We start from the raw sequence: 25,791 nt of genomic DNA on the forward strand, positions 1-25,791 counted from the left end.
CCAGGGACCTGGGTTCAATTCCCAGCTTGGGTCACTGTCTGTGTGGAGTTTGGCCATTCTCCTCGTGTCTGCGTGGGTTTCCTCCCACAGTCCAAAGATGTGCGGGTTAGGTTGATTGGCCATGCTAAAAATTGCCCTTAGTGTCCTGAGATGTGTAGGTTAGAGGGATTAGTGGGTAAATATGTAGGAGATGGGAGTAGGACCTGGGTGGGATTGTGGTCAGTGCAGCCTCGATGGGACAAATGACCTCTTTCTGCACTGTAGGGTTTCTATGATATCAAATAAACTGGTGTTGTGAGAGTTCTTACTCTCACAACACCAGTGGCAGAGGTATTTTGCAAACTAATCTTTTTGGAAATGTGTGAATCAGCATTATCTTATAGTTGTTTTATGATCGCAGAGTAACTTAACTGAACGTTCGTGACCCAGAGCGCAAGGGGACATCATTAATGTTGAATACAATATGTCTTAGAATGAGATGGCAATATAAAATGTTTAAGCTATTCGGCAGCTGAGGTGGAGAAAACAGATGAGTTTACATTTTGGGTGTGGGACTGGCTTTAATCTTCTGTTTTTGTTTCAGATATCAAGCATTTAAAAAAGGTTTTTTTTTTGCGGGGGGCTAGTTGCTTTTTGTTCATAGGATTTAAGATTAAGTGATTAGACAATGGCTGGATAAAGCAAGCTTTATTTGAAAAGCTTGCAAATCGAAGGCAAGGAAAGCAGGAGAGGTACAGAGCTTTTCAGTTTTGGGAGAATGGGCTAAAACACAGGACAGTGCAACATGTCCAAAGCAAAAATATGTCTAGAAGCAAAAACAAGGCTGAAGATCACTACCTGAATGGCTGTAAATTGGGAGAGGGGAGTGTGCAACGGGACCTGGGTGTCCTTATGCACCAGTCACTGAAGGTAGTCATGCAGGTGCAGCAGGCAGTAAAAAAGACAAATGACATGTTGGCCGTCATTGCGTGAGGTTTTGAGTACAGGAGCAGGAATGTGTTGTTATAATTATACAGGGCCTTGGTGAGACCACACCTAGAATATTGCGCGCAGTTTTGGTCTCCTTTTCTGAGGAAGAATGTTCTTGCTCTGGAGGGAGAGCAGCGAAGGTTTACCAGGCTGATTCCGGGGACAGAGGACCTGATGTATGAGGAGAGATTGACTAGGTTAGGATTGTTTTTGCTGGAGTTCAGACAAATGAGGGGGGTTCTCGTAGAAACTTATAAAATTCTAACAGGACTAGACACGGTAGATGCAGGAAGGATGTTCCTGATAATGGGGGTGTCCGGAACCAGGGGTCAAAGTCTGATGCAGGATAGACTATTTAGGCCGGAGATGACGAGACATTTCTTCACCCAAAGAGTGGTGAGCCTGTGGAACTTATTACCACAGGAAGTAGTTGATGCCAAAACATTGAATGTATTCAAGAGGATAGTTGAATAACATCCTACACAATAAATTGAATGGTATAGCACTTGGGGCGAACGGGATCAAAGGTTATTGGGTCAAAGCAGTATTAGGCTATTGAATTGGAGGATCAGCCATGATCGTGATGAATGGCAGAGCAGGCTCAAAGGGCCAAATGGCCTTCTGCTTCAATGTTTCTATGTTCCTACATCTGATTTTAAAACAGTGAGGCTGCAGCATGAAGGAAGATTATGTAGGAATTGGTGTATTACGGCAGAGGTAAAACAAGAGTGAAAAGCACAATACAACAGATTAAAAACATGTACTAATGAAGAATATATTGTGACCTTATTATTTTCCAGTAGTCAAATAAATAAGAAATAACCATGGCACATTTACCAATCCTTTAGTGAGGGTTCTATATATACATTGACTAGAGATGAAAACCGCCGGTGAAATAACAAGGGTTGAAATCAAATAAAGCCACAAACTCCCTGAAATGATTTTAAAAAATCAAAACATGGTGAATGAAGCTAAGGCTTTAATATATTATTTGTCAACTGTTATTGTTATAAACCATTTAATTTATCATGTATGATGTCATTCAAATATCCTGAATCCAGTTACAGAATCTAATCACTTCCTAGATATCCATTAGTCTCTATTAAATGTTGCTTGTCAAAGGTAACCTGGTGAATTTACAGGTTCTGTTCTATAATCTGTTGTTGAAATTAATTATGCTGTTGGTCTGACATTTCCAACTTCAATCCTCATCATGAATTTTACGTCAAAGAAACAGACAACAAAGAGTGAGGAGAACTAATTTCAAGCAATGATCCAATATTGGGAAAGATAAGAGACCCTTCGGTATTGATCATGGTAATGAACTCAAACTTGGCCCAAGTCAATTTCATCGCCTATGCCCTTCCATCAGTAGATTCTCTATGGCCTTCTTTCACTCAGAAGGATGGATTATCCTTGATGTAAAGGTGGTGTAGCAACTAACAAACAGTCCAAATACAGATTCCGCATTTGGAGACTTAGTCCAATTGCTTTTATTACCATTTTATTCTGTTAACCCATCTATTGCCAATCTCCAATTTCAATATTTGTGAAAGCTAGCCTGTACAAAAATAGACAGAATTTAATGGAGCGGGGGTCTGGCATCCTCCATAAAACCAGGCAGTACACCCACCAACCCAACCTCCAGGGCCACCAAGGGAATTAAGTCCATAATTGACATCAAGAGGTCTACCTCTAGAGAGCACCATCGCATGCTGGACATTTCATTGTAACACTTCCCACAAAAGGATGGAAATCCTGCCTCAAATCAAATCTGTAACGTGTTTCACCTTCTTCAGGGATTCATAGAATCATAAAATCCCTACAATGTAGAAGAAGGCCATTCGACCCATCGATTGGCCACAATCGCACACAGGCCCTATTCCCGTAAACCCACTCATCTTAAAAGTTTCTTTATTAATTACAAGTAAGGCTTACATTAACACTGCAATGAAGTTACTGTGAAATTCCCCTAGTTGCCACCCTCCGGCAACTGTTCAGGTCAATGCACCTAACCAGCACGCCTTTCAGAAACCTACCTTCTACCCTCTAACCCCCTACATGAAGAGGCAATTTTCCACAGCCAATCCACCTAACCTGCACATCTTTGGACTGTGGGAGGAAACCAGGGCACCTGGATGAAACCCACACAGGCATAAGGAGGAAGTACAAACTCCACTGAGACAGTCACCCGAGGCGTAAATTGAACCCAGGTCCCTGGTGTTGTGAGGCAGCAGTGCTAACCACTGTGCCACCATGCCGCCCCCTGGACCCTTGAAGAAAGCAAATTGCAGGTGGGGCAAAGGGTGCAGGGAGGGGTTGCTGGTGGGAGGAGGGCAGAAGGGGTTTTGGAAGCGAATTAATTCTTCACCCACACCCCATCCCACCACACACTCTACCCCAACCTAATGCTGATTCCCTCAATTAGTCCAACATGTCTCTTTGAAAAAGCAACCCGACCATTGTGGTCTGCAGGCAAACTGGACAATATTAGCTTGTTAATCCTCCCTCACCCACCCCATCCTGCTGCCTATGGCAAGACTTCTGCCTGCCACGAGTGAGTATTGGATTTATTCGGTGGGGAGTAGTCTGAATCCCCATTTGGTACCATTTTGCCCAATAAAATTTCTCTGGACTCGCCCAACATTTTCATAACTGTTCGAATTGTATTTAAATTAATCAATGCTATTTCTCAACAGATTAGTCCTGTGCAATTTCATATCCAGAATGTTTTAACATTACTCCTGGATAAAATAGGTATTTAGGGATATGGGCCAAATGCAGGCAATTGGGACTAGCATAGTGGTTAAAGAAAAAGGGTGACATGAAGAAGGTGGGCTGAAGAGCCTGTTTTCATGTGTAAACCTCTGACTATTCCAATGTCAAGTTGTAAATTTCAGTAAGAAGTTACTTATTCCCCAAATTTACACCTTATCATCTGCTTTGACCAATGGAAGTGCTTCTATAACCATTCAACCCAGAGGGAAGATGGAACTAAAGAAAAGACACACTGTGGCCTCCTGTCATTGACAGAAGCAATTTTTAATTATTATTTTTAATCATAATATCTCAATGTAAACTAAGCATCCAGTAAAGCTGACAAAGTCATTTGGAAATGACCAAGAGGATTAGGAATCTTCATTAATTAAGCCCCGAAATAAAAGTGTTTTACTGGTCAAACTGGAAGAGGTAAGAGGTTTGACCTTCCAAAAGACAGGCATGGGAATATGCTCAGCATAGGCTGCCCTATTGAGCAAATAGTGAGCCGTACCGTTCACTGAAGCCATTTCCTGAGAGATAAAATATAGTAAATGTAATCTTTTCCTGTTCTGTAGCTAAATTTAGTTAAACACTTCATCGTGGAACTTGACAGTGACATAATGGCAAAGTAGCACTACCAAACAAACCATGAAAAATGTCCTGTTTCTAATTAATGGAGATTCAGAGAACTCAAAATTTAGCTTTAACTTAAGTGATCACCCAAAAAGTCAATCAAAACGGCGGAACAGTGGCTAGAACTGCTGCCTCACAGTGCCAGGGACCTGGGTTCAATTCCGGCCTCAGATCACTGTCTGTGTGGAATTTGTACATTCTCCCTGTGTCTTCATGGGTTTCCTCCGGGTGTTCTAGTTTCCTCCCACAGTCCAAAGATGAGCAAGTTAGGTGGGTTGGCCATGCTAAATTGCCCCTTGGTGTCCCAATATGTGGAGGTTAGAAGGATTGGTTATGGGAAATGTGTGGGGCTTAACAGGGATAGGGTGGGCGGAGGGCCTGGGTAAGATACTCTATCGGAGAATTGGTACAGACTCAATGGTCTTCATTTTACCAACATGGCCGCCCTGAGATCGGGGCGAGCAAGGCTCACAGAACAGCATTCCCCGTTGGCCTCAGCCACGATCTTATGAACCTTGGCACAGTAGCACAGTGGTTAGCACTGCTGCTTCACAGCTCCAGGGTCCTGGGTTCAATTCCCAGCTCAGGTCACCGTCTGTGTGGAGTTTGCACATTCTTCTTGTGTCTGCATGGGTTTTCTCCGGGTACTCCGGTTTCCTCTCACAGTCCAAAGATGTGCAGGTTAGGTTGATTGGCCGTGCTAAGAAATTGCCCCTTAGTGTCTAGGGATGCATAGGCTAGAGGGATTAGTGGGTATGATATGTAAGGATATGGGGGTAGGGCCTGGGTGGGATTGTGTTCAGTGCAGACTCAATGGGCCGAAGGGCATCTTTTTCTGCACTGTAGGATTCTATGATTCTCAGCTGTGCTGGGGTAACGGGCCATATGGCCTCCTTCTGCATTGTAGAGATCCTATGGACAAAGTGAAGTTCCAATCACATGATTGGAATTTCAAACTGTTCCCCCATCCGTCACTTAAACGCAGCACAGCCTAATACCATTGGCTCACACCTGAAGAGGTCCCTGTGTGGATCACAAACTTGGGAAGGTGGGTTAAGTATGGAAGAGAAACACATCAGCACAATGATCTTGTCAGGCCTCCTAGCCAAGAATTCCTGATGGCTAAAGGGAGGATATATCACAGACCAAAGCGATGCAGCAAAACACTAAACTATTAAGAAGGCCAATCATTAAATCAAGCCCTTTCCTTCCAGACAAGCAGAATGAAACTTTCAAGGCCATGATTTCATTCTAACTCACTTAGTGTGCGCGTAGAGGTGAGTAACCATGGATTAAATCTCCCAAAACATAAAGCCATTAAGTGTCAAGAAGAACAAATTACAACCATTTATCTGAGAGTGGAATCTATATGAGATAGAACCATAAATGCTGGAAATCTGAAACAAAATACGCAAAATCCTGGAATTAAACAGTAAGTCAGTCAGTATCCTAACAAGAAAATAGGTCAATATTTCCAGTAAAGCTGAACTCTGTGGATTGTTTGTCGATAAATATTTAGTTACAGTTAATCCAATGGCACAGAATGCACTGAGAGTCAGCATCCACATTATGGCAGAGACCCAGGGATAGACCACAATAAATAAAATAGAAGCAACAACATGGGTAATTTAAACACAATGCCAAGAAGTGAACACAAGAAACTGAACATACTGGAAAACCTCAGCAGGTCTGGCAGTAAACATGGAGAGAGAATAGAGTGAAAGTTTCAAGCCTGGATGACTCTTTGTCAGAGCGGATAGTGTGGCTTAGAATAAAGTTCTGAATGACTCATAGAATCATAGACTCAGCCTACATTTCTGTGGCTTGTGTATCACATGAACATTTCAATGCTCTGCCCATCAGGGACGTAATTGAAAGGCTCGGTCAATGCCATGGAAAGCACAAGAACAGAGATTGTGTTTTATAACCAGCATTTTAATTCCAAGATTAGATTCCAGCCCTGAAATCATCCCCTGCTGAGGGTTATTATTATGTATAAATCTATCATTTCCAAATGCCCACTTCTTTCACATAATGAAGAACATTTAACAAAAATGTGACTGAAGTAGACCAGCAGAACAGCAGTCACTTTCTCATATCGGTGCCCAAGGACAAAGAGAAAGGCACTAACATTATATTTCTATAACCGTATGGCATATCTATATCAAAAATAACTACAACTGTCATGTATTCCTGCTCCAATAACAAATATTTTCCTGTTCTTACGTCTGAAGAACCTATTAATGGTACACGTGGCCATTGAGAAAAGAGATCTTTCTAATTTCTAAATTTGTTGTGGTTTTTCATAAGGTTTTAATGAGTAATTTAAGTGAAAATAACCCATCGGGGCACCCAGGAAATAAAACTCTTTAACAGAGGAAGGCATTAGCTTAGCAGCAGTGACATCTGGTGGCCAGAGCATGTAAGTGCTGTTTTCCACGCTACACAATAATTTGCTCAGGATTTTCAATATAGTTTCTGCATAATCTGCATCTGTCTGTTTTGATGGACAATGAACAGATGTGACAGGACGCTATGGTGGCACAGCAATTGGCATTGCAGCCTCTCAGCGCCAGGGATATGAGTTCAATCCTGGTTTTGGGGTCACTGTCTGTGTGGGGTTTGCACATTCCCCTCCGTACCCCCCTCCTACCCTCATGTCTTTGTGGGTTTCATCCAGGTGCTCTGGTTTCCTCCCACAGTCCAAAAATGTGCGGGTTAGGTTAATTGACCAAACTAAGGTGCATGCTTGATGGGCTGCATGGCCACTTGCTGCACTGTAGAGATCCTGTTTCTATGATTCTAAATACTTTGTCTGTTCTCGTGCCCATTGATCAAACAATTGGTTTCAACGTAATTTTGCTGCAGCTATGGTAGAAACCTAAATAAACGCTGGAGGCACATTCACCCAGGGCAGACACCACTGATTTCACCATGTTCACAGGATTAGGGTTTATGGGACCAGAGAAAGCGAGCTTTTGGCACCGTGGTGGAGTGTCTGGAGTTTCTTTCCGGTTTCAATTTTTGGCTGAGACATTAAACCCAAGACCTTTCTGCGCTCAGATAAAAGTCCCAAAGCACCATTTCAAAAAGAAAACCAGGGAGGTTATATCGTGTCCTGGCCAATAACTATAGCTCATCCAGATTCTTTAAAATAGATTATCTGCTCACTATCACATTGCTGTATGTGGGGGTTAGTTGGGCACAAAATGGCTGCCCTGTTTCCTACACCACGATAGTGACTACGCATCAAAAATCTCTCATTGGCTGTCAGGTGGGTCACCCCAAGGAAATGAAAGGGGCTATATAAAAGCTGGTCAGTCTTTCCTATTCTCTTTCAACAGGCTGCAGGGTGGAGTCTAGCTGGCCCCCAAGGATCAGGTTTATGAAGAGCTAATTTGAGTAACTTCTCTTGTAATTACGGGATGTAAACAACATTTGGGGCCTAGGAAAGCAAAAGTAGTTCCAACCTATAAACAGAGTTATAGCTGGGGGAAAGGAAATTATGATGCGGTTAGGCGAGACTTAGGATGCATAGGTTGTGGAAGGAAACAGCAGGGGATGGGCACAATCGAAATGTGGAGCTTGTTCAAGGAACAGTTACTGCATGTCCTTGATAAGGGTGTACCTGTCAGGCAGGGAGGAAGTGATCGAGCGAGGGAACTGTGATTTAATAAAGAAGTTGAATCGTTTGTGAAGAGGAAGAAGGAGTCTTATGTCAAGATGAGACGTGAAAGCTCAGTTAGGGTGCTTGAGAGTTACAAGTTAGCCAGGAAGGACCGAAAGAGAGAGCTAGGAAGAGCCAGAAGAAGACATGAGAAGTCTTTGGCAGGTAGGATCAAGGAAAGCCCTAAAGCTTTCTATAGGTATATCAGGAATAAAAGAATGACTAGGATAAGATTAGGGCCAGTCAAGGACAGTAGTGCGAAGTTGTGTGTGGAGTCCAAAGGGATAGGAGAGGCGCTAAATGAATATTTTTCATCATTATTCACACAGGAAAAAGACAATGTTGTCAAGGAGACTACTGAGATACAGGCTATTAGAATGGATGGGATTGAGGTTCATAAGGACGAGGTGTTAGCAATTCTAGAAAGTATGAAAATAGATAAGTCCCCTGGACCGGTTGGGACTTATCCTAGGATTCTCTGGGAGGCTAAGGAAGAAATTGCAGAGCCTTTGGCTTTGATCTTTAGGTCGTCATTGTCTACAGCAATAGTGCCAGAAGACTGGAGGATAGCAAATGTTGTCCCCTTGTTCAAGAAGGGGAGTAGAGACAACCCTGGTAATTATAGACCAGTGAGCCTTACTTTTGTTGTGGGCAAACTTTTGGAAAGAATTATAAGAGATAGGATTTATAAACATCTAGAAAGGAATAATTTGATTAGGGATAGTCAAAATGGTTTTGTGAAGGATAGGTCGTGCCTCACAAACCTTATTGAGTCCTTTGAGAAGGTGACCAAAGAGGTGGATGAGGGTAAAGCAGTTAATGTAGTGTATATGGATTTCAGTAAAGCATTTGATAAGGTTCCCATGGTAAGCTTTTGCAGAACATATGAAGGTATGGGATTGAGCATGATTTAACAGTTTGGATCAGAAATTGGCTAGCTGTAAGAAGACAAAGGGTGGTATTTGATGGGAAATGTTCATCGTGGAGTTGAGTTACTAGTGGTGCACCGCAAGGATCTGTTTTGGGGCCACTGCTGTTTATCATTTTTATAAATGACTTGGATGAGGGCATAGAAGGATGGGTTAGTAAATTTGTGGATGACACTAAAGTCGGTGGGGTTGTGGACAGTGCGGAAGGATGTTGCAGGTTACAGGGGGACATAGATAAGCTGCAGAGCTGGGCTGAGAGGTGACAAATAGAGTTTAATGCGGAAAAGTGTGAAGTGATTCACTTTGGAAGGAGTAACAGGAAAACAGAGTACTGGGCTAATGGAAGTTACTTGGTAGTGTGGATGAGCAGAAATCTCAGTGTCCATGTGCGTAGATCCCTGAAAGTTGGCACCCAGGTTGATAGGGTTGTTAAGAAGGCGTACGGTGTGTTCGCTTTTATTGGTAGAGTGATTGAGTTTCGGAGCCATGAGGTCATGTTGCAGCTGTACAAAATTCTGTTGTGGCCGCACTTGGAGTATTGTGTACAGTTCTGGTCACCACATTACAGGAAAGATGTGGAAGCATTGGAAAGGGTGCAGAAGACGTTTACAAGGATGTTGCCTGGTATGGTTGGGAGATCTTACGAGGAAAGGCTGAGGGACTTGACGCTGTTTTCATTCAAGAGAAGAAGGTTAAGAGGTGACTTAATAGAGGCATATAAGATGATCAGAGGATTAGATAAGGTGGACAGTGAGAGCCTTTTCCCTCGGATGGAGATGGCTAGTACAAGGAGACAGAGCTTTAAATAGAGGGGTGATAGATATAGGACAGATGTCAGAGATAGGTTCTTTATTCAGAGAGTAGTAAAGGCGTGGAATGCCCTGCCTGCAACTGTAGTGGATCCTCCAACATTAAGGGCATTTAAATGAACATTGGATAAACATATGGATGATATTGGAATAGTATAGGTTAGATGGGCTTTAGACTGGTTTTACAGGTCAGTGCAACATCAAAGGCCAAAGGGCCTCTACTGTGCTGTATGTTCTATATTCTAACTTAAATAACAGTAAGAAGTCTCACAACTTTTAGCTTTTGGAGTGTGAAAGCTTGTGATTACAAATAAACCTGTTGGACTTTAACCTGGTGTATTGAGACTTCTTACTGTGTCCACCTCAATCCAGTGCTGGCATCCACACATCATGCGACCTAAAAAACTGCACAGCAATGTCTAGAGCATTTATGATTTTCAATCTTCACGGCTCAAATATATTTTTCCTATGGAGACCTAACCTGCAAATGTAATTGAAAGATAACATTTAATATAAAATTTTTATTCTTTATGGTACTTCATGAAATCACTTAATTTTAATTCATTCTGAGAATGATTTATGACAGGCTATTTCTACAGCACAGTATGTTATCCACTGGCCAGTAGTAACACTTAAAATGGAAAAACTCAAGGGAATCATTCAGGCAGTGTAATTAGAGAAATAAAACACAAAGGCTGAAGACCTGAATGACCCACAGTATTCTATGTCAGGAATGGAAGAAGTAGGGAGACTGCTCCAGACATTCTTTCTGGTTGTATCACAGCTTGGTATGGTTCCTGCTCTGTGCAAGACTGCAAGGAGCTACAACAGGTCATGAATGTAGTCCAATCCATCACACAAACCAGCCTCCCTCCCATCTATTGACTCTATCTGCACTTCCTGCTGCCTCGGCAAAGCAGCCAGCTTAATTAAGGACCCCACCATGCACCCCAGACATATTCTCTTCCATGTTCTTCTGTTGGGAAAAAGATACAAAAGTCTGAGGTTATCACCAACCAACTCAAGAACAGCTTCTTTCCTGCTACCTTCAGACTTTTGAATGGACCTACATTGCATTAAGGTGATCTCTCTACACCCTAGCTATGACTGCAACATTACATTCTGCACTCTCGTTTCCTTCTCTATGAACAGTATACTCTGTCTGTATAGCATGCAAGAAACAATACTTTTCTCTGTATACTAATATATGTGACAATAATAGATCAGATCAAAATCAACAACTCGACAAAATTTAGTTTGATGAAAAGACCGCTGTGTTTTCCAGCACCTAAAAAGTGAGTATTCAATTGCAAGTATTCAGCAGTATTGACAAAATAATCTCCTTCATTTGGAATAATATTGTAAACATAGTACAACAATTGTTCTGTTTCTATAACTAGAAAATGCAGCAATGTCAATCAGCTGCAACATTTTTATACATTTGAATCATGAACAACAAGGTTGGAAAATGCTAGGACATTGACACATTGATGCATGGAAATAATCTGCCCACAGATCATTAACTCAAGCAGTAGAGTAATGTAATATATTTAAGTGGTTGCATGATTACTTTAAGAGCTGCTTGCATGATTTGATGGTGAAGTCATTGTGTGTTTCACATGCTCCTGTCTTAGTTTCATTTTCTACTTTGTACAGGCAATAACTCCTGCAATAAACCTGTTATTATTTTGAATATATGTATGAAAACCACATCATTTTCTTTTTGCTTAAAACTCACAAACCCTAACATAGTTGGGACAACCCAAAAGTAAAATTGGCGATGAGTCATGATTTTGATTGTTGAGAACCTCAGGAAAAGATCCTACCTTAAGGAAAAAAAAATTGCTGCTCCTCAGAGTTCTAATATTAGGAACCTACCTCTCCACTCCCTGGTAAAGAGGCAGCACTCCAAAAACTCATGATTCCAAATAAATCTGTTGGACTTTAACCTGGTGCTGTGAGACTTCTTACTAATATTAGAAGGCCAGGCAAAATCAACAACAGGATTAAAGATTGACGTGCCAGTGAAGGAAGGCCAAATAAGGAAAGAAAAAGGAAAAACAAATTTGTGCATTTATCGGGAGAATAATACAGTTAGACTCCTCTAAGCTGCAGGGTCGGATAGCACTGGGTAGCAGCAGAACAGGAGACTCACTATGCAAGTGAAAAAGGGTGGAAACTCTGTGTGGAGTTTTCTCCTGATCAGAGAAGGGTGAGATTCCATGCAGTAAATGCCATATTTGAAAAGGGATGATCTGCTGGAGCCACTTGGGAAAAAAAAAGTTTATTTATTTGTGTCACAAGTAGACTTACATTAACACTGCAATGAAGTTACTATGAGAATCCCTGAGTCACCACAGTCTGGTAAATACAGTAGGAAGTCTCACAACATCAGTTTAAAGTTCCACTGAAGAAATCAAGTGGCGGGCAAAAGCATTGCCCAGCTGATGGCAACCTTCAAAAGGCTGGCACAGTGTTAGGAATGTGCAGAATCATTAGAAGATACTCTTCAAAATCATCAGTATGTGAACTCCAAAATGAGGTTCTTATCTAAAGATGATTGCTTACTGAGCATGCTTTGTCTTTAAAGAAGCAGTAGAAATCAAGTGCCGATGGAGATAGCTGCTAAAAAGGCTTCACAATTTGGTGAAGGAATGAAGATCTTACAAATTGGGAACTGCCCATAAGAAGTCAAATCATCAATAAGCACATCACAGATATGTCAAAATGGGTCATTCAGTGAGTGAATGCTGGAGCAAGGATAATCAATGCAATAGCTCTGGCAGATGGGTCAAATAGGGCTGGACCAGCTTCCCTTGAGAAGAATATTCAGAAGAAGAATCTGGATGCCTTCATGAAGAACAAGATGCATTCTACAAAAAGAATTTTCAACATGGAAGAAAAGAATTATGGTTGTGAAGAAGACAATGTCCAGAAATATGATGAAGGACTCAAACTGAATGTCTTACCCATACAAGGTGAATCACAGATTCTGGGTGATTCCAAAGTTAAGCTAAGATGAAGGCCAATACTGGTGCTGCTATATATTTCATTGCTGAGATTACATAATAAAAACTGAAGCATCTTCATTTAAAACCATTTGGTGTAACTTTAAGAGCATATACACAGTTGAGATTGTGCTAATAAAAGATTACATCATGGTCATTGTGGCATTGAGTGGACAAACAATAGTGTTTTCTGTTCATTGTAATTTTCCAGCTCTATCTGAGAGATCATGATTGGAGAAGACAAAGATTAACTGGAGCGCTGTCAGACCAGCTAATGTCAAAACAGACCAACAATACCTTTTGATAACTACAAGAATGTATTTGAAGACACTCTTAGCTCAATGAAGGAAGTTCAACTGAAACTCAAGATAAAGCCTAATAGTCAACCAAAGTCTCAAAAGCAAGTTCCATATGCAATTCATCCAAGGTTGAAGAATAATTAGTATGACAAATTAAACCTGGTGTGTTGGAGATGGATATAACGAGTGACTGGGCTACCCCTATTGTACCTGTCATGAAATCAAATGTTTCAGTTCGTAACTAAAGTGATTTTAAATAAACATAAATCTAGTGTTGTGTGCTGATCAATATCCACTTCCATTAATTGGAAGTTTATTTGCTGGGTTATCAGACGGGCAGAAAAACAGCAAGATTGATCTTTCACAAGTGTATTTACAGAGTGCTGTAACCATTGACTCTGAACCATTGTTAACTATCATTGCTCATAAAGATCTTTTTCATTTTAAAAGATTGCCTATTGAATCAACATTTGCACCAGTCCTATTCCAGAGACTGATTGATGAGATTTCAAGAAAAACTGCAGCAGGCCACGGTGCAGAGGGACCTTGGGGTCCTTGTGCATGAGTCGCAAAAACCCAGCTTGCAGGTGCAGCAGGTGGTCAGGAAGGCAAATGGGATGCTGACCTTCATAGCGAGGAGGATTGAATATAAAAGTAGGGAGGTCTTGCTGCGGCTGTATAGGGCATTGGTGAGGCCGCAGCTGGAGTACTGTGTGCAGTTTTGGGCGCCGTACTTACACAAGGATATTTTGGCCTTGGAGGGAGTGCAGAGGAGGTTTACTAGGCTGATGCCGGAGTTGAGGGGGTTGAGCTATGAGGAGAGGCTGAGTAAACTAGGCTTGTACTCGTTAGAGTTTAGAAGAATGAGGGGAGATCTCATTGAGACATATAAGATGATAAATGGGATGGATAGGATAGAGGTGGAGAGACTCTTCCCGCTCAGAAAGGACAGTAGGACTAGGGGACACAGCCTCAAGATAAAGGGGGGGCGGTTTAGAACGGAGTTGAGGAAGAACTTCTTCACTCAAAGGGTGGTGAATCTCTGGAATTCTCTGCCCGTTGAAGTGGTGGAGGCTACCTCGCTAAATATTTTTAAGACACGGGTTGATGGGTTTTTGATAAGAGAGGGGATTAAGGGTTATGGGGAGAGGGCGGGAATGTGGAACTGAGCCATGACAGATCAGCCATGATCTTATTGAATGACAGGGCAGGCTCAAAGGGCTAGATGGCCTACTCCTGCTCCTATTTCTTATGTTCTTATGTTCTAAGTGGTCTCTCTGGTGTACAATGTTATTCTAAATTACAGGATCCAGTGAACAGAGCACTTGAATAATTTGGAAACATATTGTAATTGTCTTCAAGCACATGGTCTGCATAACAAGAAATAAAAGTATGACTTTTTCTACATATTGGTCCAGTATTTGAGTGACATTATTGATAGTAAAAGCCTACATGAAACATTTTTGAAAATGGAAGCTCTTTTAGAAGTATCATACTTAATGAATGTGATGCAGTTGAAGTCCTTTCCAGGATTAGTAAATTATTCCAGCACATCTGTCCTTAATGTAAACATATTATTGAAGCCATTGCGTAATCTACTATGTGTGAAACAGTCATGGGACTGGACAACAGAATAAGAGAAAGCATAAAAGGACGTCAATGTTTTGCAGAAGTCTGAAGTATTGGATCATTTTAATCTGAAGCTACTTTTACTGCTTGCTTGTGATACTTCACCTTACGGAATAATGCCTTCAGGAGAAGAATGCTTCATGTACTCTGACTAGTGCTGAATCTAATTTTGCTCAGCTGGAAAAAGCAACATTGAGTATAATTTCTGGTGTAAAAAGGTGTCATTATTTATATGGTCATCATTTCACATTATTGACTGATCATCAACCCTTAACTACTAGTTTTGGCTGGCATAAGGACAAACATTTGCCAGCTGTTAGTTAATTGCAAAGTTGGTCATGGACTTTATTTGTGCACTCCTACAATAACTGGAACTTATGGTATGCACCTTGATTTGAAACCATATGTGTCAAGAAACCTTAAGTTGACTGTTCAAGGTGGGTGTCCATTGGGGAATTTGAATGATCATTCCTCCTAGTCTGCATGAAAGAGTTCTTGAACAACTATATGAATCATGGAATTCTACAGTGCAGAAAGAGGCCATTCAGCCCAATGAGGTCTGCACTGACCACAATCCAACCCAAGCCCTATTCCCATAACCCCATGCATTTAGTCTAGCTAGTCCCCTCTGACACTGAGGGGCAATTTAGCATGACCAATCAACCTAATCCGCACATTCTTGGACTGTGGGAGGAAGCCGGAGCACCTGGAGGAAACCCACGCAGACATGGAGAGAATGTGCATACTCCACATAGCCAGTGGCCCAAGCCAGGAATCGAATCCGGATCCCTGGTGCTGTGAGGTAGCAGTGTTGACCACTGTGCCACCTTATACCAGGATGAAGGATATCCTGGTATAGTCCAAATGTAGGAATTAACACAGTTATTTTTGGTGGCCGGGTCTGGATGCTCAGATTGAAGAAAAAGTGAGATATTGTCAATCCTGTACACAAATAATAAATACATGACCATTATCTCCTTTACACCCTTGGGGGTGGTTTAAAATGCTATGGCAATGCTTGCATATAGATCTTGCTGGTTTGTTTGATGGTTACATGTTCTTAGTCATAATTGATGAACACATACAAAATGACAAGAAATTATCATGAGACAGATTATAACTAAACAACCCATTGAAAAACTTGACAAAATTTCTGCGCAATTTGGTAAACTGGAATAGGTTGCTAATGATAACGGTTCACAGTTTACTTCACAAGATTTTGAGGATTATCTCAATGTAAAATGGTAGTCAGCGTATAAAATCCATACATTATCATCCATCAACCAATGGATTAGCTGAAACATTTATACAATCCTTAAAACATTCTTTAAATGATTCAAGGGAACAAGATTTTTTATCACATTGTGTGAATAGCTTTTGGGCTACTCATGCAACTACCCAACGTCCACCTGCATTATTATTCATAAAGAAAACAGTGAAAACTATGTTTGATTTGTTATTACCTCGATAGTCCTATGGTTCCTGTTTTGCAGAGCCATAAATCCAATTACTGCCTTCGAAGTATCACTTGTCTCAGGCTGACACTGATTTCTGGTGTTAAGGAGAAACATTTGCCCTCTGAAATTATTGTAGTTATATCTGATGAGGATTTTTACAAAATAGCTTTCAGGTGCCCAAGAGTTGACAGCTGGCCCACCATTGCAGCCTTTGAAGAGCATGAACAAGGGCAGATGGTTGTATAATAAAGGATTAACTCTAACAATAGCGACTGAGCATGTGTATATGGAGCTATGTCACAGTGTGGTCGCTCATTGAGAGGAGATGAGTGTGAAACATTTCAGAGAGTAGCTCCAGCTATGACTTTGCGCAAATAAGCATGTTGTACTGGTGGCAACCCTTCTGAAAGTCGGTAAAAGTAACATTCATGGACATTCCCCTGTCTAATATTTTGCGACCTCTTCAAAGTCCAATCAGATTTTGCAAACATAATGTACAAGTGCCATTGCTAACATGTCAGTGTGCCTTGTCACCAGTGAGATGACAAGAGACAGGGCTTCATCATCTTCATTAGTGAGTGGAACTTGGCTTTGACAAAGTACTGGGATTTCCAGTGTTGCAGGGGGACTAGTGACTGCACTCACATGACTCTGAGCGGCACTTATCATCATGGAGATTACTGAAAAACCAAAGGCTACCAGTTCCTGAATGTATATTTGGGGTGCGGTCACAGTCAGAAGATAAAATTTGTAAATGTCCGCTATCCTGGTGGCAACTGCAATGCTTTCATCCTTCAGCAGTCCTTCACCATATTTGATCAAATTTGACAAACCAGAGACTGGCTGCTTGGTAACAAGGGCTTCCTGCTCCATATTTAACTCATGATCCCCTCCCTTCAGCAATTATACATGTCCAGCAGTGCATGACAAGAGCCATGCTGCTGCCAGGAATGTTAGAGAAACCACTGGCATTCTGAAACCACTGCTTGGATCTGACCTGATGATGGAGCAAAAGTCATTGATAAAGCAGGTGAAGATGGTTGGGCCTAGTTCACTTTTGAGGAGCTCTTGCACTGATGTCCTGGAACACAAATGACTGACCTCCAATTACCACAATCATCACCCTTTGTGAAAAGTAAGACTCCAATTAAAGAAAGGGTTTTCCCCAGTGATATCTATTGACTCCAGTTTTGCTAGGGCTCCTTGATGCCACACTTGGTCAAAGGCAGCCTTGATGTCAAAGGCAGTCACTGCCACATTACCCCTGGCACATCCACCGTGCTATTAGGAAGGGGGTTCCAGGATTTTGACCTAGTGACAGTGAAGGAATTGTGGTATCTTTACAAGTAAGAGTGATGTGTAGTTTGGAGAGAAACTTGTAGATGGTGCCCAGGTCTGCTAGGTAGAAGTCATGGGCTTGCAATGTGCTGTTGAAGGAGCATCTTATAGATGGCACATGTTGATTCAGCAGAAGGAACTCTTCAGTTATAGGCAATAAAATGAAACATAGATGATAGGAAGAGGCCATGTGACTCTTTGAGCCTGTTCTGCCATTCATTAAGATCATGGCTGTTCAGTTCAATAGCCTAATCCTGCTTTTCTTCCTAACATTTGATCCCATTTGCCGCAAGTGCAATCTCCAGCTGCCCCTCGAATACATTCAATGTTTTGGCATCAACTACTTTCTAAAGTAATGAATGCCACAGGCTCACCACTTTTTGGGTGAAGAAATGTCTCCTCATCTCCATCCTAAATGATCTGTCCTGAATCTGCAGACAGTGATGCCTGGTTCTGGACTCCCCCACCATCAGGAATACTCCCTCACTACCCTCTCTAGTCCTGTTAGAATTTTATAAGTGTCTATGAGGTTCACCCCCTCATTCATCTGAACTCCAGCAAAATCCTAATGTAGTCAATCTCCTCATACATTAGTCCTACCATCCCTGGAATCAGCCTGATAAACCTTCGCTGTACTCCCTCAAGAGCAAGAACATCCTTCCTCAGAAAAGGAGACCAAAACTGTGCACGATACTCAAGGCATAGCCTCACAATGCCCTGTATAGTTGCAATAACACATTCCTGCTCCTGTACTCAAAACCTCTCGAAATGAAGGCCAACATGCCTTTTGCCTTCTTTACCACCTCCTGCACCTGCGTGCTTATCTTCAGTGACTGGTGCACAAGGACACCCAGATGCCATTGCACACTCCCCTCTCCCAATTTACAGCCATTCAGGTAGTAATCTGCCTTTTTGTTTTGCTTCCAAAGTGAAAAATCTCATACTTATCCAAATTATACTGCATCTGCCATTGATTTGCCCATTCACCCAAACTGTCCAGATCATGCTGAAGGATCTCTGTATCCTCATCACAGTTCACCCTCCCCCATCTAAGTTGGTATCATCTGCAAACTTTGAAATGTTATAGTTTGTTCCCTCATCCAAATCACTAATATACATTGTGAATATCTATATCAACTGGTTCCCCCTTGTCAACTCTACTAGTTATATCTTCAAAGAATTCTAACAGATTTGTCAAGCATGATTTCCCCTTCATAAATCCATGCTGACTCTGCCTGATCCTGCCACTGCTTTCTAAATGCTCTACTATAAAGTATTTCATATTGGATTCAAGAATTTTCCCCTTTACCAATGTTAAGGTTACTCGTCTATAATTCCCTGCTTTCTCTCTACCTCCCATTTTGAATACTGGAGTGACATTAGCTACCCTCCAACCTGCAGGGACTGTTCCAGTGTCTATAGAATCCTGGAAGTTAATCATCAATGCATCCATAATTTCTACAACCACTTCCTTAAGAACTCTGAAGTAGATTAACAGGCCCTGGGGATTTATCGGCCTTCAATCCCATCAATTTTCCTCGCACCATTTTTCTGCTAATATTGATCTCCTTCAGTTCTTCCCTCTCACTAAATCTTGCATTCACCAACATTTCTGAAACAAAATCTACTCCAACTTTAAAAGTCAAAGACAAAGGTTTAATAAAGAAACATCATTACTCCAACTCTTGAGACCTCCCTCCTAACCATTCCAAGCTCTGACAAATACCTCCAGCTTCTTATTTATACTGAGTCAGTTGGACAGCTGACTGCCACACCATTATGTCGTTGGTTACATACTTTGCTGGGTCAGCTGACCCTTACAGCATGTTACCATTGGTCACTACAACAGATCCAAGACTACATTTTCTAATAGTACCCACTGCTGCCACACTGTGTATTGGTAGTGGAGGGAATAAATGTTGAAGATGGTGAAGGTGGTGCTGTGTCACTTTATCCGGGATGCTGTTGAGATCCTTGAGTGTTGCTAGAGCTGCACTCATCCAGACAAATGCACAATTCTATTACACTCCTGACTTGTGCCATGTAGATGGTGGACAGGCTTTGGGGAGTCAGGAGGTGACTTACTCATCACAGAATTCCCAACCTCTGACCTGCTCTTCTAGCTCTTCACTCTGTTGGTGAGCAGGTTATGGCTGAGTAAGTGTGACTTGATAATTCTGTCAAAGACATTTTGCTAATAATTGAGAGTAGATTGAAGGGGAGATAATTGGCTGGGTTGAATTTATCCCTGCTAGTTCACCTAAATCTAGGGGTAATTTAGCACAGCCAATCAACCTAACCTGCAAATCTTTAGGCTGTGGGAGGAAACCGGAGCACCCGGAGGAAACCCCACAAACATGGGGAGAATGTGCAAACTTCGCACAGACCGTGACCTGAGGTTGGAATTGAACCTGGTTTCCTGGCGCTGTGAGGCAGCAGTACTAACCACTGTACCACTGTGCCGCCCCCAGTGCTGAGCCTAGTCAGGAAAGAGTTTGCCACAGTGACATCGCTTTAATTTAAATTCACCATAAAATATGTATGTACAACATAATCTCTCAAAAAATTTCTACAAGCAGTAGAAAGAAAATAATTTAGATACATCAGTTAGTGTGTTCTGACTGTGTGTCATTAGCACCTCCCATTTTATTCAACATACTTGACCCACAAGTGATTTAAGCTAAAGACATTCATATAAATTCTTGATCAAGTTCCCCAGGGTCAAAAGGTGGTGAAAAATAGAAATAATTGTGTTGAAACTTAGGACATTTTTATGATTTAAGAATTTTCTATTAAAAAATTATAACTTTGATTTGATTTATTATTGTCACATATATTAGTGTACAGTGAAAAGTATTGTTCCTTGCACGCTATACAGGTAAAGCATACCTTACATAGAGAAGGAGAGGAGAAGGTGCAGAATGTAGCAGTACAGTTATAGTTAGGGTGTAGAGAAAGAATAACTTCATGCAAGGTAAGTCCATTCAAAAGTCTGACAGCAGCATGGAAGAAGCTGCACTTGATTCGGTTGGTTCAACAAGGTTCTTCACTCTGATCGGTGTGTAGATGGAGGATTGATTAAATGCTATGATCACTTAAATAGCTAGTGACACATTTTGTACATATGTTCCTCCAAATGAATATATAATAAAAGCAGAAAAGAGCGGTGCAAACAACCAAATCTCAGGAATTTTACAAGAGTTGAGAGTTTGATATGATGATTTAAATAATACTGATTTTTTTTGGAAAATAACAATCCAAATTTTTTTTTGAAATAACATAGAAAAGGTTTTTTTATTTTCTGAATCACCTGGGGCATTTTACATTTAAACCCCTGGAAAACAGCAAAACATTTGGTAACTGCTCTATTAAAGTTTCCATGTTCAGCAAAAATTTTCTCAAGTCCTGTAAAACTGTCACTGTTGCTCTCAGTTGCTCCCACACAAACTTGGAATATATATTTGCTAAAAAGCAGGAATATACTCATGAGACAGAAAACTTCAAACAAAAAATTTGTAATTATTGCTTCCGTGATTAAAGCAATCCCCCGTAATAACATCTTGCACTGTCTAATTGCCAGGAATGAATTGAGCAAGGCTCACTACAAAGTGGAATTATGTTCTGTTTTGAAAAGCAGTCGTTGTTCTACCCTTAGGAACACAGGGCTTGTAAACTGTGACCGCCATGCCAGTCTTTTTACTAGCAAACTCATAAACCATGAAGGTGCATGTTCCTATGTTTATTTAAAATAGAATTAAAAGTTAACTGTGATTTCTGTACAGCTTCCAGCTGGTGGCATGTTTTAACACCTGAAAAGGACACTGCAACTTTTTGTTTCCAGTAAGAGTATAATTTTCCTAAATCTAACCTGAAAAAAAAATTCTAACCAAATTGAAACAAAGCCAAAGCTGTTCAAGTGTGTCAATGTGTACTTTATGGTTTGGGTACAGAGTTTAGAAGGGGGAAAAAATGTAATGGTGGCACAGTGGTTAGCATTGCTGCCTCACAGCGCCAGGGACCTGGGTTTGATTCCCAACTTGAATCACTGTCTGTGTGGAGTTTGCACATTCTCCCCATGTCTGAGTGGAATTCCTCCAGATGCTGCACTTTCCTCCCACAGTCTGAAAGGTGTGCTGGTTAGATGCATTGGCCTGTTATATTTTCCCTCAGTGTACTTGAACAGGTGCCAGAATGTGGCAACTAAGGGATTTTTTACAGTAACTTCATTGCAATGTTAACGTCAATCTATTTGTGGCACTAATAAATAAATTTTAAACTCATCTGAAAAGATTACAGTCTTCAATTTGAAGACTCATCCTTATTATTTTAAGTGTAATCACGGGCAACAATTCCTTCCTATTGTTCAGTCTCTGCAATGCAAACTCAACCTATTTCATTAACAGCAATAATTCAAACTGTACTATACCAGCTCCCATTTCTTATGTTCTTATATTCTGTTGTGGTTCTGAGTTCACAATATACTTTTGATGAAGAAGCTCACTTTTTCAATCTTTATTGATCCATTCCATATTGTTCTTCACCTCATTCATTTTTTCTTTCATTCCGGTGGCATGGATCAGGAGCTCAAGCAACTCTTGCCTGGCAGATAATCCCTCAATTCCTCTTCCACTTCAATTTCTTCTGATCCTCCCTCTGCTACTTTCACCCAATGCCAGATTTTCAGCATCATCCCACTTTTCCTTCTCTGACCATGTAGTGTCTTTCAAAGATGGACAACCATAAAGTAGGTTAACACATGAATATTTTATTAAGCTAAGTAACTATGTACAGAGCGTGATATAAAGGCCGCTGTAGTCCATGATTCCAGACTCCCATCTGGCCAGGAAAACTTGTGCTCCAGCCCTAGGGTTTGTGCGTTTCAGCCAGATTAACCCAATGAGTTACAATACCCCTACATCAATAAATAAGGGCATTCAGTCTCCGACCTTCGGGTAAGCATTCTCCAAGGTGGCTTTCAAGACACATGACAATGCAGAATCACTGAGCAGAAACTGATAGCAAGTTCCGCACACATGAGGACAGCCTCACCCAGGATCTTGGGTTCATATCACACTATGTGTAACCCCCAACATATGACCTGGGCTTGCAAAATCCTATTAAGTGTCTTGGCTTGAGACAATTCACACTTCTTTAAACTGTGATTAAACCTCTCTCTATTCACGTTGCCTGCATCTGTAAAGACTTGATTACCTGTAAAGACTCACATTCCAACCATTATCTTGTAATTGCATCTTTGTCTGTATATGCCTGTTTGTGAACCCAACTCTCCACTCACCTGATGAAGGGGCAGCACTCCAAAAGCTCGTGCTACCAAATAAACCTGTTGGACTTTCTCTTGGTGTTGTGAGACTTCTTACTGTGCCAACCCCAGTCCAATACCAGCAGCTCCACATCATCAATAAATTCTGACATTTGATGCAAGAACAGAAAATGCTGGAAAATCTTAGCAGGCCTGATAGCACAAGACCATAAGACCTAAGAGCATAAATAGGCCATTTGGCCCATCAAGTCTGTACTGCCATTCAATGAGATCATGACTGATCTGACAACTCCACTTTCCCGCCTTAACCCCATAATCCTTGATTCCCTTACTGATGGAAAATCTATCTCAGTCTTGAACATACTTAATGGCCCAGCCTCTATAGCCCCCTACAGGAAAGAATAACACAGATTAAATATAGTCTGAGAGAAAAAAAACCTCCTCACCTTTGTTTTAAATGGATGAGGTGACTTCTTACTGAGTGACTTCTTACTTGGAGGAGGGGGGAGGTGGGGATTGGGCTGTGTCAGGTCACTCTCATGCCTGTGTGGGTGGGGGTGGGGGTGTGACCCATTATTTGGATGTTGGGGGGGATGATGCCCCCTTTGCTGAAGAGCTGGTGGTGCTACCTGGATCCTCAGGCCCTACACACCAGATCCTAGCTGGTGATAACCAGGAACAACCAACCACCACCCCCCCCACCCCCCACCGCCACTAACCCCTGGTGCATTTCCCACTGAAGATGCAAGTGAGTGGTGGGTACAGTGAATGGGCCATCAAATCTGCTAATTGAATTACGATGAGCAGGTTTGCATATTTATCAGTTTGCCGCCCCCTATGTTTTGCTCGATTCACTGGGCCATCGTGATTCTTGCTGGCAGTGAGTGAGCCCAGTGGATCCCCTCCTCCCGCACCTTCTTCCACCATCTTCACCGTGTGCCTTTTCACCAAGTTTTCTGTCATCTGTGAACTTGGCAATAGGACATTTGTCTAAATCATTGATAGAGACAGTAAATAATTGTGGCCCTAACACAGATACCTGTGGCACTCCATTACAGTTACAGATTGCAACCCCTGAAAATGCCTCTCTTTTCCCAACTCTTTGGGAAGACTCTTACCAAAAAATATGGCAAAGTGTTTGTTTTGGTGAGAAAAGTGGCATGTTTCTCTTCAGATCTTACCACAATCTGTCACAAAAAACACACTGTCATACGGGGGGGTTGGGGCCTCAACACACCATCACAGCTGAGATCAGGGCACCAGGTTTAAAGGTTGCCCCAATCAAAGCAAAAATAACCTTCGCCAACTCACCCCCATCCCACCTCACCAGGAGGCCTCACGGCCCCACCTTTACCTGATCGGAGCCAGCATTTACCCTCCCCCCCCCTCCCAATTGGAGCCAGCTTTTATCACCCCCTGCCCCTTGGCACAGGGTGGCATTACCAGGTTCGCACTCCAGGGTGACATGAACACAGTGCCAACCTGGCAGTGCCAAATTGTACCAAGGGGCGATGCTGGGGGCATTGCTAGGCCACTGCCTCTCCCCCAAGGACTATGTTCACTATTATGCCCACAAGGAGACCCCCACGACGATCTAATGAAGCTGACACTAAAATACCTTCCACAGGAGTTCACCCCCATTGTGCTGAGGGCTCTTTACATCCCACCCCATGCAGATGTGAAGATCGCACTGGACGAAATCTACACCACTACAAATAGCCTTCAGAGAAACATCCTGAGGCCTTGTTCATTGTGGCCAGGGACTTCAATCAAGTTAAGTTCAAGAGCTACTACCAAGTTACCACCAACACATCTCCTGTTCCACCAGAGGCCCAAACATCCTAGATCACTGCTACACAAATATCAAACATGCTTACTGCTCTATCACCCACCCACACTTTGACAAATCAGACCACAAAGATGTGCTCCTGCTCCTGGCTTACAAAGAAAAGCTGAAGCAGGAGAATCCATCAAAAAAAGTCAGCTAATGTTGGTCTGAGGAATCGAATGTTCTCCTACGGGACTGCTTGGAGTCAGTGGGATGGTCGGTGTTTAAAATCTCTTCGACAAGCCTGAACGATTACGCCATTACAGTAACTGACTTCATTAGTAATTGTGTAGAAGACTGCATGCCAAAGAAGCAAATTCGTGTGTTCCCCAACTGGAAACTATGGATGAACAGGGATATCCACTGCTTGCTCAAGTCCAGGCCTGAGGCGTTCAAGTCAGGTGACCCTACCCTATAAAAGAAAGCCAGATACGATCTAAGGAGATCCATCAATGATGCCAAAAGACAGTACCGGACCAAGCTAGAGTCCCAGGCTAGCCACACCGACCCCCGTCAACTATGATAAGGACTGCAAGGCATAACAGGCTACAAGATGAATGCTTGTAAAATTGCCAGCTCCAGTGCTCCCCTCCCTAATGAGCTCAATGCATGCTACGCCATTTGAGCAAGAGGTCAACAAGAGCATGCTCTTAACCCTGGAATCCCTGGATGAATCTATATTTGGGGTCACCATTGCAGATGTCAGAGCAGCTTTCTCGAAGGTCAACCCACGGAAAGCAACTTGCTCGAAAGGAGTACCCGAATATGCACTCAGATCCTGTGCGGATCAACTGACATTCATAGCTGACATTGTATTCATAGACATCTTCAGCCTTTCTTTACAACAATCTGAGGTCCCTATCTGCTTCAAGGAGATGACCATCATCCCAGTACCTAAGCAAAACTAAGCAGCTTGCCTTGATGGCTATCTTCCGGTGGCTGTGACATCCATCATTATGAAGGGCTTCGAAAGACTAGTCATGGCACAAATCAATTCCAGCCTCCCAGGTTGCCTGGATCCACTACAGTTCGCCTACCGCCGCAACAGGTCCACGGCAGACACCATCTCCCTGACCCTGCACCCAACCCTGGGGCACCTAGATAACTAAGACACCTATGTCAGACTCCTATTTATTGACTGCAGCTCAGCCTTCAACACCATTATTCCTATGAAACTCACCTCC

Source organism: Carcharhinus amblyrhynchos, chromosome 1 (genome assembly GCF_965287045.1).
Source record: "Carcharhinus amblyrhynchos chromosome 1, sCarAmb.v2.hapA, whole genome shotgun sequence".
In the NCBI taxonomy this organism is placed as follows: Eukaryota; Metazoa; Chordata; class Chondrichthyes; order Carcharhiniformes; family Carcharhinidae; genus Carcharhinus; species Carcharhinus amblyrhynchos.